Below are 17,415 nucleotides of genomic sequence, written 5' to 3'. Positions count from 1 at the left end.
AAATGTGGTTGTCTGTGTAATGTTAGTGTACTTACAGGCATAATGTATGAACTGTATTACAGGAGGTTGAAAATGTGACTGTGGAGCATTATCTAAATCACAAGCAAGTGTGTTAAATGTAGATTTGATCACAATACTATTAGACACTAATTAAGCACCAACGCCTGTCTCAAAAATACTGATTTGCCAACGGTATTGGTTAAAATGTTAATACCCATCACTAGCCATCACTAGTACCTTTCGTTGGTGGCATCAAAACACAAAGTAAAAGCAAAGCACACATAACATGTCAGAATTGGTTTGGCATGGCAAAATTCTACATTTTGGTGTCAGAATATAAGCATGCCTGTAGCATAACCGCCATGTTTATAGAAATTGACTTTGTGTACAATGTGCGACAGTGTGTTCAGGTACAATAATGCAAGAAAGTAGTCACGTTAGGAGCTCAATGTAATGTAACTTTATATAACAACTTTAATTAATACAATTAATTAATTAATACAAGAGGAGTGGTTATAGAGCAGCGCACCCAAACACCAAATTAGTAGAGTAGAGTATTTATGAGGTGACAGGATGCTTTCTATGGTAAAGCCAATGACAGAAGGTTTTAACAACAGGAAGAACACGGAATAAAGGAATTGAGGAGTGTTGGAAAAAGTCCATGTAAACATTAAAGAGTATGAGGAGAGAAACAGGAGAAGGTTGATGGAGGACTAATATTAGACATGGTAACAAAACAGGATGAGGTGATGAAGAGAGCAAAAGAGAAGACAATTTTTGAGTCAAAGATCTTGTTATGTTACTTCAACTGCAGGAAACTAAGTTGGCTTCCTCTCTCTCTACTGGTGGGTGTGGTTCCTGCAGAAGCAGGGACAAAAACACTGCCAAGCCCATTTTAAATGATCTAGTCTGGGATTGGCTGATTAGCCCTTTCCCCTCCATTGGTGGTCATTCAGCAGGTTGTCAGATTGGGTTTGTTATCTAAACAAAGCATTGTTTTTTTTTCTAAAAAACAAATTTAGCAACATGTATGGGACAAAACATTAGAAACACCTGATGCAGAATTTACAACCTCAGTAATACACATAATATTACAATAATACCTCTCGGACATTGTTAATCAGCACTGAGCATTACAGTATTATCTTCACCTGTGTGCCCTCACACAAAGAAACTAATCTAGCAACAGAAGCGTTCCCTCTCTCTTGTTTTGGATTACATTATTTTACAGACGCACGCACAACCAGTACACAGGCATCCAAAAATGCGCGGAAAGATTGTGCAGGCAAATATAACCCTTCTGTATTTATAGGATATGTCTAAAAATACAAAGTTATATGTTTTAGCTCTGGCCATAAACAGAGGGAACAACTCCCGTGGTGTGGGTGTGTTGTCGTTGTTGCCATGTACGCTAGCAGCAAAGGTTAGAACTTTTTTACTGTGTGTCGGTTTGTGTGTGTGTATTTGGGGTGGGGTGGGGGGAGGGGGGTGGTTACCAAGTCAAAGTTGACGATGCTTTATGTGACATGAATAACAATAGCCAACAATTCAAAAATACATGACAAAATGCAGTATGATGATATACTGTACTTTGTCATTATTGAACGTCAACCATTTGTTTACAGTTAGCCTGTGGTTGGTTGTTGTTACCTGTGTCCATTATTTGCTTGCTTGCTTGCTCGCCCTCTCTCTCTTTCACAGGCCCATCCTCCTTCCTCCTCTCCTGCCTATGTCCCTGAATGAATGCACTTTGACTAGTGGAACATATGCTGCTGGTTGTTCAATACCCTCCCTCTGAGCGGGGGCACATCCATGCGTGCGTGTGTGCGTGTGCGTGTGAGCGAAAGCAAGAGAGTGTGTTTGTGTGAATGGTTGTGTGTTTGTGTGTGTGTGTGTGTGTGTGTGTGTGTGTGTGTGTGTGTGTGTGTGTGTGTGTGTGTGTGTGTGTGTGTGTGTGTGTGTGTGTGTGTGTGTTCATTGAAACATGTGCCTCCTGTTGCACATCGGCCATCTGTTCCTTGAATGGACTGATGGAGTACTGCTGTAACCATGGCGATAGGCCATTCAGTCAAATAGCCCATCAAACCACCCCTGGCTGTTTGTGTGTGTGTGTGTTTTTGTTTATGTTCAGGAATTGACTGGCAGAGTGAAGGAATTCCCACATGTTGATGAAAGCAGGCTGACAATGTGTTTAGAAGATTTATTTTAATTATTTTTTTTATTTTTTTTACAGGAAACATTTAAATATGTATATTGTGTGCAACAGCGTCTGAAACGAATTGAGCTTTTCTATTTTTTTATAAAAAAATTCTCTGATTTATGCTGACTATATTTGTAAAATACAGTGTATATAAAAAGTGAACATACCCCTGGTAAAATAATGGCTTTTTCATTATCCATTTACTTTAAATCACAAAGAATATTAATCAGTCTCATAAAAGCAAAATAGAACAGCCCAATTCCAACCCAAACCAGGCTTTTTCCCAGCAATTAGGAAGACATACTGTACAAATACAATATTTAAAAAAAGGACAAAAAAAAAACGTATAATAGTAAACATACTAATAATAACATCGATGATAGTAAATTATGATAAAACATTAAACAACAACAAACACAATTAATTACGATAACAGAAACAATATGTATTATTATTATAATTATCATCGCTTATTTCCATCACCATCACAGCCATTAAAAAAAAAAAACATAACAGTCACAGTGGCTTACACTTGCACTGCATCTCATAAGCTTGACAATCACACTGTATCCAATATTTACCACAATAATTAAAATGTCATATTTAAAATACATTTGATAGTTAAAACAAATTCATATAATGAATCCCATATTTCAAGATGTGACTCATTATCTAATGTAATTATTTTTTCCACTTATATCTTCTCCATAGTTTGTGTATACAAGTCATAATGAGTTGTACTATTAACATCTATCCATTTTCAGTATTATTCTTTTTGTTGTGATGCATATTGACGAAAGTGCATTTTTATTCTTCGATGACACATTGGTGAATTGATGCAAATCTAAACTATAAAGGCTTTCAAATGTAAAGTTTTAGCGAGACCAAAAGGTGCTTTTGAGGTTGTTGTTTTTTTACATCTGATGATATTTTTGTAATGTTGTTTACTTCCTGTATATCTTCTGTCATTTCACGGCGTGGCGAAGTTGGTAGAGTGACCGTGCCAGCAATCAGAGGGTTGCTGGTTACTGGGGTTCAATCCCCACCTTCAACCATCCTAGTCACGTCCGTTGTGTCCTTGGGCAAGACACTTCACCCTTGCTCCTGATGGCTGCTGGTTAGCGCCTTGCATGGCAGCTCCCGCCATCAGTGTGTGAATGGGTGAATGTGGAAATACTGTCAAAGCGCTTTGAGTACCTTGAAGGTAGAAAAGCGCTATACAAGTATAACCCATTTATCATTTATTTATCATTCATCATCTTATTAGAGTTTGAACTTTTGCATGGAAAGTTAAGTTAGTTGGTTAATTGAAGTTGTGAAGAAGCATCTCCTTTCATCAACAGTAAATGAACACACATGCACACTAACAGCAGCAGGGCAGCAGTGAAAATGAATATTGAGTTTCAACTGTCTCAAACCACTGGGCTATTCATCTGCACCCTCAGCAGCCCCACCCTTACACACACACACACACACACACGCACACACCCTGCTCCACCCAGTGGTCCGGGGTCTGCTGGCCATATGTCAGCCCATCTCTTGTGAGACACCTCTCCTGAGACCCTCAGCCCTCTTTTGTGTGCGTGTATGTGTGCGTGCATGCACGCTGTAATGTGTTTGCCATCTTTGCTCACGAGCCATCTCTAAACCGCTGTCATCTAGCAAGTGTTTGAGTGCAACTGACCGCACCACATCTGCATGGATTCAATACTTGTCTAATTGCGGGGGGATAAGCTCTATTTTCCAGTAAGTGTGTGTTCGGACTTGAACCTCCTGGGTCCATGTGACTTTTTGCTATTTTGCTGTTTATCATTGGAATACAGTATAACCTTTTAAGTGCAATACAATCTATTCCAGGAAAATGTGAAATAATCCATTCCAAGATTAAACTATGGCTGTAAAAAAAACATCATAAGCAATTTTGTAAGTAATGATTAGAATTTTTTTTAGAAATTTTGCAAGTGTAAAATTATTTAAAAATTTATAGCAAATTGAATGTGTGCGTTTGGTTTTCTGCTTCAGAATAATAAAGCTGAAAACAACAAAAATGGAGACATGCTAACTAATGAAAGAAACAAGGGTCTCCTGTATTTATTTCTGTGTGTGGTTGCCGACCACAATAAAAAATACTCAATTTATTCAACAGGATACTGGGGGCTGAGTATATTATTGTAGTGTTCAGAGCTGAGGAACAGCAACAAGTTAATCATTATGCCAATTAGAAAACTTCAATCAGGAGTAGGCAGCCATATTTTACTGAGCAGCCAGGAAAGAGTTTTGTCACAGTAAATTACATTTCTAGTTCTATAATCTTTATCGCAGTACAGTGTGCGTCAATTTATGAGTAATTTGAGATAGGAGCTGTCTTTTGGCTTTTTGCGAGCATAATTTGATTTACAAACCCAACCCACCACCGGCGGACGTACAGTGGAACCTTGCTTTACGAACTTAATTGGTTCTGAGACAGGTTTCGTAAATAGTGAATTTTGTATATAAGCAAAGTTCTCCATAGGAAACAATATAAACATAAATAATGTGTTCCAGCCTTGACAAAAGTCCATTTTGTAGTACACGTTTCTACCCTTTGAACACAATATAAAGTGCTATACAGTATTGTATATAGGGATGTACGGTATACTGGTACTAATAAAGTAAGGCGGTACGAATGAATTAAAAACAGTACCATATACTGCCTGTGAAAAATATTGTAATTTTTTAGGGGCATGACGGCACGCCGTCGTGACATTGCTGGTTTACGAGCAGAGGAGCATGTTCGGCAACACATACGCACAGAGTACTTACAAGCAGACACTGTGTGTAGATAGAAAAGGAGAATGGACACATTTTGGCTTAAAAACTAACGATAAAGGTGAAGCTATAACACTGAAACGCCGCTCAGCAAGAAGTGCTTTAAAACATGGATGGCTAGCCAGCGGCTAACGTCCCTCCGCAGTTGGCAGTGTTTTAGCTACTTCTAAATCAATAATCCTTGCCTCCATGGCGACAAATAAAGTAAAATTCTTACAAGTATCATTTCTTACAAGTATCATTCCTGCAATGTAAACAAATGTCATAGGTGGATCTACACCTGACATTCACTTTAATGATACCCAATACAAGAACCATATCTAGTCGATATTCCAATGATTACATTGATATGTTTTATCATTACAAAATCTTTTTTCCTCATTTGAAATTGTTATTATGTCTATAAACTCAGGAAATATGTCCCTGGATACATGAGGACTTTAAATATGACCAATGTATCACCCTGTAACTACTTGGTATCAGATCGATACCCAAATTTCTGGTATCATCCAAAACTAATTTAAAGCATCCAAACAACAGAAGAACACATGTTTATTACATTTTAACAGAAGTGTAGATAGAACATGTTAAAACAGAAAGTAAGCAGATATTAACAGTATATGAACAAGTAGATTAATAATCAATTTTATACCGCTTGTCCCCTATAATTTTGACAAAATAATCAATCAATCAATGTTTATTTATATAGCCCTAAATCACAAGTGTCTCAAAGGGCTGTGCAAGCCACAACAAATAATAAAATGAGAAATGACACAATATGTTACTGCATATGTCAGCAGCCAAATTAGGAGCCTTTATTTGCTTACTACTAAAAGACAAGTTGTCTAATATGTTCACTATGTTTTCCAAGGCCATAATTGTTCTTCGATTGCAGTAAGAAACATATGTTTGATGTAGCGTAAGATTTTTTTTTGTTAAAATAAAGCCAATAATGCAATTTTCTGTGGTCCCCTTTATTAGGAACATTTCAAAATAAATGTTGCTACCAGTACCAAAATATTGCTATCCGGACAACCCTAATTGTAATAAACAAACATAACAAGGGGGTGATGGATCAACTTTCTATTTAATAACAAAGGCAAAACAACAGCAACTAGCTGAACTGTCCTTGTATTCAGCCGCCCTGCTGACACACACACTGTCACTAGCCCTGTGGTGCATTCACAATTTGAAATCACAAAACTCCTTAATTTACCGGCCAGGTTGCTACAGTGATTAGGAATAGTAAAATGTGCTTTATCTTATCAGTGCATCTTTACGTTGTTCAGCCGAAGAAAGGCAGAGGCTGTCAGGCTTGTCCCTGACAGTTTGTCTTTATTTCCTGTCAGCGCTCTTATTTTGGTTGTTTCCTGCTTGTCTCCCTGAGCGCTGTGTTCCCTCAGCTGCGGCTGATTGGCACCTGGCCACACCTGGTGTCAATCAGCCAGATGCTATTTCATACTTGCCAACCTTGAGACCTCCAATTGGGAGGTGGGGGTTAGGGGGTGGGGGCTTGGGGGCGGGGGGCGTGGTTATTTACAGCTAGAATTCACCAACTCGAGTATTTCATATATATTTCATATATATATATATATGTATGAAATACTTGACTTTCAGTGAATTCTAGCTATATATATATATATATATATATATATATATATATATATATATATATATATATATATATATATATATATATATATATATATATATATATATTTATTTATTTATTTTATTTACATAGAAAAAGAAGAAAAAAAAACTTGAATTTCAGTGTTCCGGTGGCTATCCATTAGATGGCAGTATTGTCCTGTTTAACTTCTCCGTTCATGATGAGTATATCATTTCGGCCACCGTGTTCAATGGAGAAGTCTGACAAAATATACAGGCAACATACACATTCCCCTTCGAACTGTCCTGGATGAACTGAAGTTCTTGTTTCCATTCGTTTTGGAACTTGCAAGCGTATTTCTTCATCTTGCTCGTCAACGGCGTCACCATGTCTGTAACTTCCTCGTTCTTCTGCTTCGTCTCCTTGTTGTGTGCGCAGTTGTGCACTCTACTCTCTAAAAGCCGTAGATGTTATGACATCATTGGGCAGGCAAGCTGTTTATATTGTGGGAAAGCGGACGTGAGAACAGGCTGTCCCCACTCAGGTCCGCATTGAGCTGGAGGGGGTGTGGCCTCCAGCTCCGGCTGAATACCGGGAGTTTGTCGGGAGAAAATTTCTGTCGGGAGGTTATCGGGAGAGGCGCTGAATACCGGGAGTCTCCCGCTAAAAACAGGAGGGTTGGCAAGTATGTGGTAATGTAAACTTTGACATTTCTACCCAAATAAATGCTTTTTATAATCTGTCCTTTTTGTGTTGCACTTATAACTGGGGACATATTTTCTGGGCGGACATGAATATACTGAAATATAATGTATTCCCTTCTAAATTAATTTGTGATTGTAAGTTTTGCTGTAGATGATGCTAAATATGTACAGAATAAACCACATGATGTTAGTACAACAGTTGAGGAAAATTAGGAAATTATATTGTTAACATGCTTTAACTTGATATTGATATTATTTTTCATTTTATCTTCTGATAGATTAAAAATGAACACCAATATTTTATTTATTTATATTTTATAACTCTGCCAGACTCAATTACACCTATTTTATTATCACATCATTTATTCAGAAAGTACAAATAACGACAAATAAACATTGAATATGTTTAACAGCAACATTTAAGTGTAACGAAAATAAATTTTCAGAATATGCTTTGTCTATTTTTTTAACGAAAAAAACAATCTGAAGTTGTCTTTATATCTAAGTTATCATGTCATCATTTTACCCGTCCGGCCCACGTGGGAATAGATTTTTCTTCTTGCGGCACCTGAGCTAAAGTTTCACCAGATTAGTTATCGTGGGATGTCATGCAAAGTGGTGTTTTTTGCGAATTTTGTGATTTTTGAACACCAAATTGTAAAAATTCAATTTGAGTGTCACAATGGTAATGTTGACTCTTAAACTAAACCACATGTTGCTGAAAGAGCAACTATATTATTGAAATAACGTTGCTTGTTTGTGCTAAAGAGCACAAAGAGTTCAGAGTGGGACTGATTGGACCATCCCCGATGCTTTGCAGGCTTCGGCCCATTCTACATTGTGGTGTTTTGTTTTCAAGTTCCATTACGATGACGTTTTTTAGGGTCAACCAAGTTAAATTCCGCCCCATCTTTTCAGCCACTGTCTCCACTAACTGGCAGCACAAACGTGCCTTTAACTTGCCGAAATAGCGCTTTTGCTGTCATTTGTTTGTTCTCATTGAGAATTGAGTCACTATTTTGCTATTCACTTTCCTCATGGCTGCCGTTTTGGTAAGGACTTCAGTTTTCCTCATTCTGAAACTTTTTTGACTTTGTTTTGAAAGCGTTTTGGCTATAATCAGTACACAAAGAAGTGCTACATAGGAATGTGTTGCACCAATTGTAAATGCAATCTTTCAAAACAATTTAGGTCAGAGGTCACTGATGTTGGACCTGAGAATGGACCTTCTGGCTCATAATACACAGTTCATCCCAAAGCTCTTTGTTGGGATTATTTCACACCCAACTCATCAAAGTGTGCCTTAATGACAACAGGAAAAACTGTTCTCACAAAGAATGCAAATCTTTCAATCCATATGTTTTGCTAGTTTGGTCCCATGTGGCATCACTTTCACTAATCCTCATTATTTCCACACCTTTAACTTCACTTAAGGAGTGACTTTCTCTGTTTTTTTGGAATGTTCAGTAAACAGAGAGCCACAGTCTGCATGCACACAAACATTTGCCATTTGCAGAAGTCTTGTGCTGCTCCCTTAAAAAACAAACATGCATCCATTGGCATCCTCACAGATGTCTTTCGAACTTAAGCTCCCACTTTTTCAGCGCACATGTTTTTTCTACATTATTTTGTTGAAGTACAACATTGTTGAAAAGTAGCAGTCATCCTCTTTTGATATATACACTGATATAATTAATAATGATTAACAAATTTGAAGTCACTACATGTACGAAACTTGTCAGAATGACTATTTCATCCTCAATTGGCCTCAATTTTAAAGCAATTTTAGGCATTTAAATAACATTAATTTTTGGATTCAACCAATGATTCATTGGAAAAGGGCTGCAACTTTTGATCATTTTAGTAATCAAGTAATCTATTGAATAGTTTGTTCGATTAGTCGAGATAAAACACAATGTATAACCTCAATGCATATTTTAGGGAAAATTGTTTTAAAAAAAAAAAAAAAAATTTCTTGCCATAACCTTCATTCTTTTTTTTATATAAATGCATTGCACAGGTATTTTGTTTACGACACCTTAATGTCAGCAATGTTGAAATTGCATTTTTAACATTAATTAAAAAAACCTCAACTGTTTGGTGTCACACCACAGCTCTCATGTGTGCTTTATTGTAACGTGGTTCTTGCGTAACGTGGGTTGGCTCATAGAATTGCATTCTGCACTGAGACATGGTGATGTGCTTACATGGAAGAGAACGCAGTGTGTCAGGTTGGATGCAACATGGAGTTATGCTGAACGAAATGTGGCGGTAATTTTACTGATGGTCTTGGCTTGCCATCAAAGTAGGCCTATGCGATATATAATATATTATATATTATTATATACAATTATTTCGATGGTGGTCTGTGCAGTCAAACTAGACATTTTAGCAGGGTAATGCCAACAATCTGTCCCAACTAAAATATTGCTGCGTAACTTACGAATACATTTGGCTAATCGACATTAGTAAAGCGTCGCATAATTACTTAGTAAACTATCTTGCAAGAAGCATAAGCAAGAGAAACCTACAGTGTAGGACTCGTCGATTGCCTTGACTTTGCTTGGAGTAGGATTTGGATTCTGCTGCGTATCTGGCAACCTCAGTCATGGAGAGTGGGAGGGGACTACAGAATTTTGACCGTAATTGCAGTACCATTTCACAGTATCTATTCCCAGTGGGTTGAGTTTTTTCCTGCCCTGATGTGTGATCTGAGCCGAGGATGTCGTTGTGGCTTGTGCATCCCTTTGAGACATTTGTGATTAAGGGTTATATACAGTAAGTTAATTTTGATTGATTGATTGAGTTGTATCTCAGGTGTATTTGTATTTGACAAATTCAATTATATTTCAATAAAACATCACCTTTACAGAAGCAATATTGTTTGTTTTATTTATTCTGATGCTCAGCTCATCAGAGCACTGGAACACATGAATCTTGTTTCTGTATGGAACCATCAGGAACCAGATCATCACTAGCATGCACACTATAGTCTGCCACCTTTTCATAGCATTCCTGTGTTCATGCATGAATCATGACACTTGGACTCTGTCTTTCTCGTTCGCCTTTTCCCCTTCGGGCTCCTGTTCTTGTCCCAGTCTTTCTCACTTCCAGTAACGCTTTAAAGCTGCACAGATGTCTTTCTGCTGTGCCTTCCTCTGAAGTTCTCCATGGGTCACATGCATGAAGATCCAGGTTAACCGACAGACAGATCGGGGAGGTGGGTAAAGAGGGTCATGGTCAAAGGTCGGCATGACATGCATTGGGCCAATCATCCTTTTTGTCAGGTGACCTCTTAAAGAAGATCTGCTTCTTGATGCCTTATCTGTTATATTTCCTCTAATAGTGACTTCCACTCTAATAGAAGCTATGTCACAATTAATCCCCCACTTAACAAACATGAGCACCTCTTTTTTTGCCAACCAAAACAGCAGCACCTACAAACAGAGGCATGTTGACATTCTTTAAGTGTGAAGTCTTATCTGCTGACATTCAGATGTTCTAAACAAGCTTCCTGTGCAGTATAAAAATATTTTTTACTGTGAAAATGTACCAGGCTTCCACAGCATTTACACTGTCAAAAAATACTGTAACATTCCAATAATTTATCCTTATATTTCACAGCAATTAACTTCACTGTAATTTACTGTATAAATAATGATAATGAATAAATGATAAATGGGTTGTTCTTGTATAGCGCTTTTCTACCTTCAAGGTACTCAAAGTGCTTTGACACTATTTCCACATTCACCCATTCACACACACATTCACACACACTGATGGCGGGAGCTGCCATGCAAGGTGCTAACCAGCACACATCAGGAGCAAGGGTGAAGTGTCTTCCCCAAGGACACAACGGACGTGACTAGGATGGTAGAAGGTGGGGATTGAACCCCAGTAACCAGCAACCCTCCGATTGCTGACACGGCCACTCTACCAACTTCGCCACGCCGTCCCTATGAATATATAAATAATGCAATTATTAGCCAGTAATTTACTGTGAATTTACAATTATATTTTTTACTGTGTTACCTCATGTACTTGACAGCGTTGCCACTGTGTTGTATCCACAGTTTCATATTGCTAATTCACATATTTGTATAATATATGTCAAATAAAACTGGGTTGTAAAAGACTGTTATAGAAACAATCATCAGGAACATCAGGAACTAGGCCAACAGAACTAAGTTAAAGGTGTGTAGCTTTCTCGAAAAATAAAAATATTGGATTTTTTTTTATTTGTAAAATGAGTTAACAATATACAGTGTACTGTATGTAATAATAAAAATGTAAATTTGTGTCTATACAATTACTCCCTCACCCTAAAACTGCCCCGCATTGCTCCTAACAGCTTGGTCCTCTGTTTGCTGTCAAGGAAATAAACATTCCTGGTCATTCTCGGAAACGAGCACATCCTTTAAAGGGGAACTGCACTTTTTTTTAAATTTTGCCTATCCTTCACAATCATTATGAGGGACAAGAACATGTATGTCTTTTTTTTTTTTTTTACGATTTCAAAGAGGCTAATAAAACACATGAAAAAGGCCTTCAAAGTCCTCAAAAACAACTTCAAAACCGTCCAGCAACGTTTTATATACACACTGCAAGTCTATATAATGTAGGAGTAGACACATTCATAACAATATGTAATATGTTCATTATTTACCGTATTTTGATCATTTTAATCATTTCCGGGACAAATTTATACCACACATTGATTTCTGTTTCCATAGCAGCGCACGTCTGATTTCTGGCAACACAAGTTTGTTCTACTTTTGGAATCAAACACAAGTGTGTTTTCTAATCATGGCAGACTTGGTAACATACAACCAAGATGACTATTTTTGGACAAATGAGGATTTACAACCTTTTTAGGTTTTCAGCAGCGAAGGCTTGGAATAACCTACAATCGAATATTAAACTTCAAACCCTTGTTACGTTGAATGAGTTTAAAGCTTCTGTGAAAGGACTGCAGTCTACCTTGTCTGTATGCACATGTGTTATGTGAGCAAGTTTTAATGTCGTAAATGTGATGTTTTATGTATTTGTTTACTGTTTTTAATGTAACCTTGCTGCTGCCCTCTTGGCCAGGTCTCCCTTGGAAAAGAGATCTTTGATCTCAATGGGATTTTACCTGGTTAAATAAAGGCTAATAATAATAAATAAATAATTATACTTTTGAAGCTAAAGATACTGCTACTTATAGAAGCGAGCACAAAGGAAGAGAGAGACGTTGGAGCAGGCGGAAGCCGGAAGAGTGAGGTAAAAGCGATCTTGACGCTATAAGTATGGAACTTGGAGCCAAGCTATTTCAACAAAAATGGAGTGCTTGGCCAAAATCTACAGGAAATGTCCCCGGCCAGCTGGACCAGACGAAAAACTGTCCATTGAGTGAGTCAATTTTAATATTGACCACGATACACGCAATTCGCCATGCATGTTATTACAACTAGAGTACATACACTGTCTAACTACCTGTGTACAAACAAAACATGAAATGTGGGTTAATACTTTGCAGATACTATAATATGATTGTTCATGTTTTTCAGTCAGTACGAATTGGTGTCGTATCGCAGTGTTGTGCATTACAAACTCAAATGCGTTTCGTGTTGTTGTAGAAGCTAGCTTATCGCTTGCCGTAGTTAGCTTTTACGACTAATACCGAAGCACGCCGATGTGTTAGTACGCTAGAAAAGAAAATCCCAAGAATATAATGGCAAATTTCCTTACACTTCTTCACTGTCCAGCTTGGCGTGCACCATTGGTTCTGGTTTTATAAGGCAGACATACTGGGTTCAATCTACAATCTGTGTTGTGTCACAAAAATAATTTTGTTAAATTGTTGTACTAAAAAATTGTATTGAACAATTCCTTTCACATGAATTAGTTTAGTACAAAACATGCATTTAATTAAATTAAAGTATGAATAATAAAGTAAGAAAATCACATAAATATAACATAATCACAAATAAAAAAAAGTGTAAAAAAATTTTTTAATGGAGGGAGGACTCCAAATAAAATTCTGCTTAGGGCCTCAATAAAACTAAGGGAGGTCCTGCTTTTAGCTCTCTTAGAGTGAGCAAATTCAATTTCTGCCATCAAGGTTAACGCAAGACCGTGTTGTACAAAACTATTGAGGCCAGCCGGTAGCGCCATTTTACTCTCAAATGGACCGCAGATGTGGGTAACCCTTCCCCCCCCCCTCCCCCCGGATGCAATGGACGTCGAGTGGGTCTGACATAATATTGTGAAAATCCAGTCCATAGTGGATCTAAATAGATCCACTATGAAAGAATGTGTGGTGCCACTTTGGCCCTGTTTACGCTGCACCCCAAATCTGATTGTTTTGCCCTCGGATGACACAGATCTGATTTTTTTTTTGCCAGTCTAAACGCTCTAAAGCAGTGGTCCCCAACCTTTTTGTAGCTGCGGACTGGTCTCCTATCCCCTCTGTAGCACTTTGATATTCTCGAAGTATAAAGTGCATTCATTATAAATAAAATGTATAATATTTTATTAATACTATTACTGTATGTTATTACTTTATTTGGCTGTAAAGTGGGTTATTTTGAAGTCTTACGTAGTTAAAAAAAAAACAACACAAAAGTATGAGTCACCAACGTGTGTTTAATCATACTAAAAATGACACGAGAGTGAGAGTGTATGAAAACCAAAACTTACCTAAAACCAATTTGTACTAAAGCCGGAGCGAATTACAACTGAGTTAGCACTGTATTGAAATAAAGTCCTGTTTGCTGCATCATACTGATACATGTTAAGAAATACTGTAATTACATCATACAACATTGCATTCACATCCTCCAAATACAGACATCACATTTGAAATCTGCACGTCAGTCAGTAATTATACTGTAGTGTATAGAGCGACTGCAGGCCTCTCCATACATCACTTTGAAGTGCAGCATTGGGGGGAAAATGGCCTCTGTGAGTTCTTCACACAACAGTGACTTCTTCTTGTTCTCTGTCTTGTGCATAAATCAGCGTCATGGCTGTAAACGTCTTGACTGGAAACACTTTGATCAGAGAGGACAAAAAAACTAAAGAGAGAGGATGTTAACATTTCTTTTAGGAGGTGGACATCTTTTCCACATGACTTTTTTGGATTAGTTCATCGCAACTTTTGGTATACCCTCACCGCACATTTGAATATGATCCAATGCATGTTTACAATACACGTTTTGATTGGCACTATTGTTTATTATCATGGTTTGTACAGTAGTGGTGCAAAACCTATTGCAATATAGATTGTGTTGATGTTCCTAATGTTGTTAACATGAACATTAACTTGTTCTTTTTACAACCTTAAACAGGCCTCCTCCACCAGGGGAAATACTTCTGGTATGATAGTTGACATCCACACGCACGCACACGTCAGTGCAAGGTAGGAGGTCACAGCCCAGTAAAAGAGCCGAGAGTGCTTCAGCAGGTACATGTCACCTCATCCTGCTCTTTGATTTGCACAGACACTTCCCTTTAGCATAGGACTGACAAATACACACACATACTCACAAAACCACACTCCTTTTGCCGTGTTCCACAAAATAACATCTGCACTGTTTGTAGCAAGTGATGCATGTAATACCACTTTGCATGCCGGTATGTTCCAAAAGTGAAGGGGTTTTTATATTCATTTGGAGCCCTGCCTTCATACATTATTTGGTATTTTGTAGTAAAATAAGCCTTCTCAATCTACAGCATATGAAGATGCTCTCAGGAGGAAGCAGGAATTAACAGAGAAACCTTAAATAGTACAAATGAGTCCCAATCTCCATTTAGCATGTCACCGCCAAAAAGGAACAGGATGTAGAAGAAGGAGAGCATACTGCAGGGTCACACTGTTAATCAATCTTTATCTAACTCCTCTCATACTATACTTCAAAAATGATCAAATAATATTATATGTCCACAACTGTTTAGTTTTGTTTACTCCATAGAAAACTTCTTATTACATGTTAGTATTATTAATGTACTTTATAGCATGGATTTTTATATCATGTTTACTTAAAAAAATACTAAAATCATCGGCAGGTGTATAATATACTGATATATTTGTTTGATTTGATATATTGATATATTTATTGAGTCATATATTTATTGTCAGGCACACATAGCTACACATAGATATTTGCTCCAAAAAGGGTATTTCTACAAGTAAACAGTACAGTAGGTACTTGATTTATATACAGTATATGTAATGCTATTAAGAGTATTCTAGTAGAATATGCAGATATAAGATGTGTCAAAATATTACTAGAAATACATTTTTGGCAGCAACAAAGTGGCCATTTGGGTAGATATTTACTCTAAAAAGGGTATTTCAACAAGTAAACAGTACAGTAGGTAGTTGATGTTGATATATGTAATGCGCACAAGGGTATTCTAGTAGAATGCATGTGTGTAAATATGCGAGGTGTAAATATCAAAATATTACATCGAACCACTTTTTGTCAGGCAATATTACATTTAATGACAATTTTACATAAATGAATACATCCAAACACGTTGTACATATTTATTATGTGCAGGAAGAAATAACAGTTACAATTGTGTGTGTATCTTCCAAACAAGAAAGAAGTTTGATCACATCAACATGGGACTAACAGGCACACCCCGCTTCGCTGCAGGTCCGCAAGCCACGCTCACCCCCCACAGCCACAGAAGAGGAAAACTGTCCTTTTCCGGGCACGATAAAGTCTTAAATAATGTCAAACACGTAGCGTTACAATAACCAGGAAGATAAAGTGTTTGTCTCACACACGAGAAACTATCTCGTGTGCACAAGAAAGTTTCTCGTGCGCACGAGATACATATCTAAAAAAAAAAATTCCCCCATGTCCCTTTAGGGGCTCCGTAAATTATAAATATTTTAATCCGAACAATGTTTTGGTTTTTTTTGTTAAAAATAAAATGTCTTTTAAAAAATCCAAGAAGATCATATTTTAGCTCTTAAAAGGGAGGAGAAATTATATTTGGTTACATTTGGTATCCAAAGTGCTGCAATAGAAAACAAGCTGCAGGCGTTTTTTATTGGCACATCGCACGTGGCACATTCTAAAAAAAAACCATCCTGGATTAGAATGTTAAAAAGAAAAAATACAAAAATACTTTTATAATTATTACAGTTGGCAGCACGGTGGTAGAGGGGTTAGTGTATGTGCCTCACAATACGAAGGTCCTGAGTACAATCACAGGCTCGGGATCTTTCTGTGCAGAGTTTGCATGTTCTCCCCATGACTGCGTGGGTTCCCTCCGGGTACTCCGGCTTCCTCCCACCTCCAAAGACATGCACCTGGGGATAGGTTGATTGGCAACACTAAATTGGCCCTAGTGTGTGAATGTTGTCTGTCTATCTGTGTTGGCCCTGCGATGAGGTGGCGACTTGTCCAGGGTGTACCCAGCCTTCCGCCCGAATGCAGCTGAGATAGGCTCCAGCGACCCCGAAAGGGACAAGCGGTAGAAAATGGATGGAGGGAATTATTACAGTGATGTTGATAATTTAGTGACTTTAAATATTAGTATTATTAACACAATATTATTTTAAAATATCTACAAAAAAGTCACTTATATATTTTTTGGGATCTGAAAAAAACTTTTTTTTTTCTTCTAAAACAAAAACTATGTATTTTTTCATTTTTTAATCTTCGAAAATCAGATTTTAGCTCTTTATTGGACAAGGAGGCATATTTGGTGACGTTTGTGCAAGTGTCCAAATGGCGGTCCGGGGACTATTTGTGGCCTGCAGCTTGTTTTTCATTGGCACGCATGCTGAATTAAAGCCTCACACAGAAAAACAAAGACAAAATGGAACTGAACTAAATCCCCCCAAAAATTAGACCTGAAAACCAAACTGGCCAAAAACTTGTGTGTCTTGTTGCATGTGATCTGTGATGATTTCTGTGTATACATTTCTTGCCATATATGGTCAATTTGAGTGTGCTAAAGCCCGCTAAAAGATTTTAGTTAGTGGAATAATAATGTAAGAACAGAATAATTAGAAGTAATTAAATATGTCTTGGAGTTTAGTAATCAGTATACTGTATATTACACTAATTACTAATAACACAAACCTA

The sequence above is a fragment of the Entelurus aequoreus genome, linkage group LG02 (assembly GCF_033978785.1).
Source record: "Entelurus aequoreus isolate RoL-2023_Sb linkage group LG02, RoL_Eaeq_v1.1, whole genome shotgun sequence".
Taxonomy (NCBI): Eukaryota; Metazoa; Chordata; class Actinopteri; order Syngnathiformes; family Syngnathidae; genus Entelurus; species Entelurus aequoreus.
The sequence above is the reverse complement of the archived record's forward strand: the minus strand, read 5'-3'. Positions refer to the sequence as shown.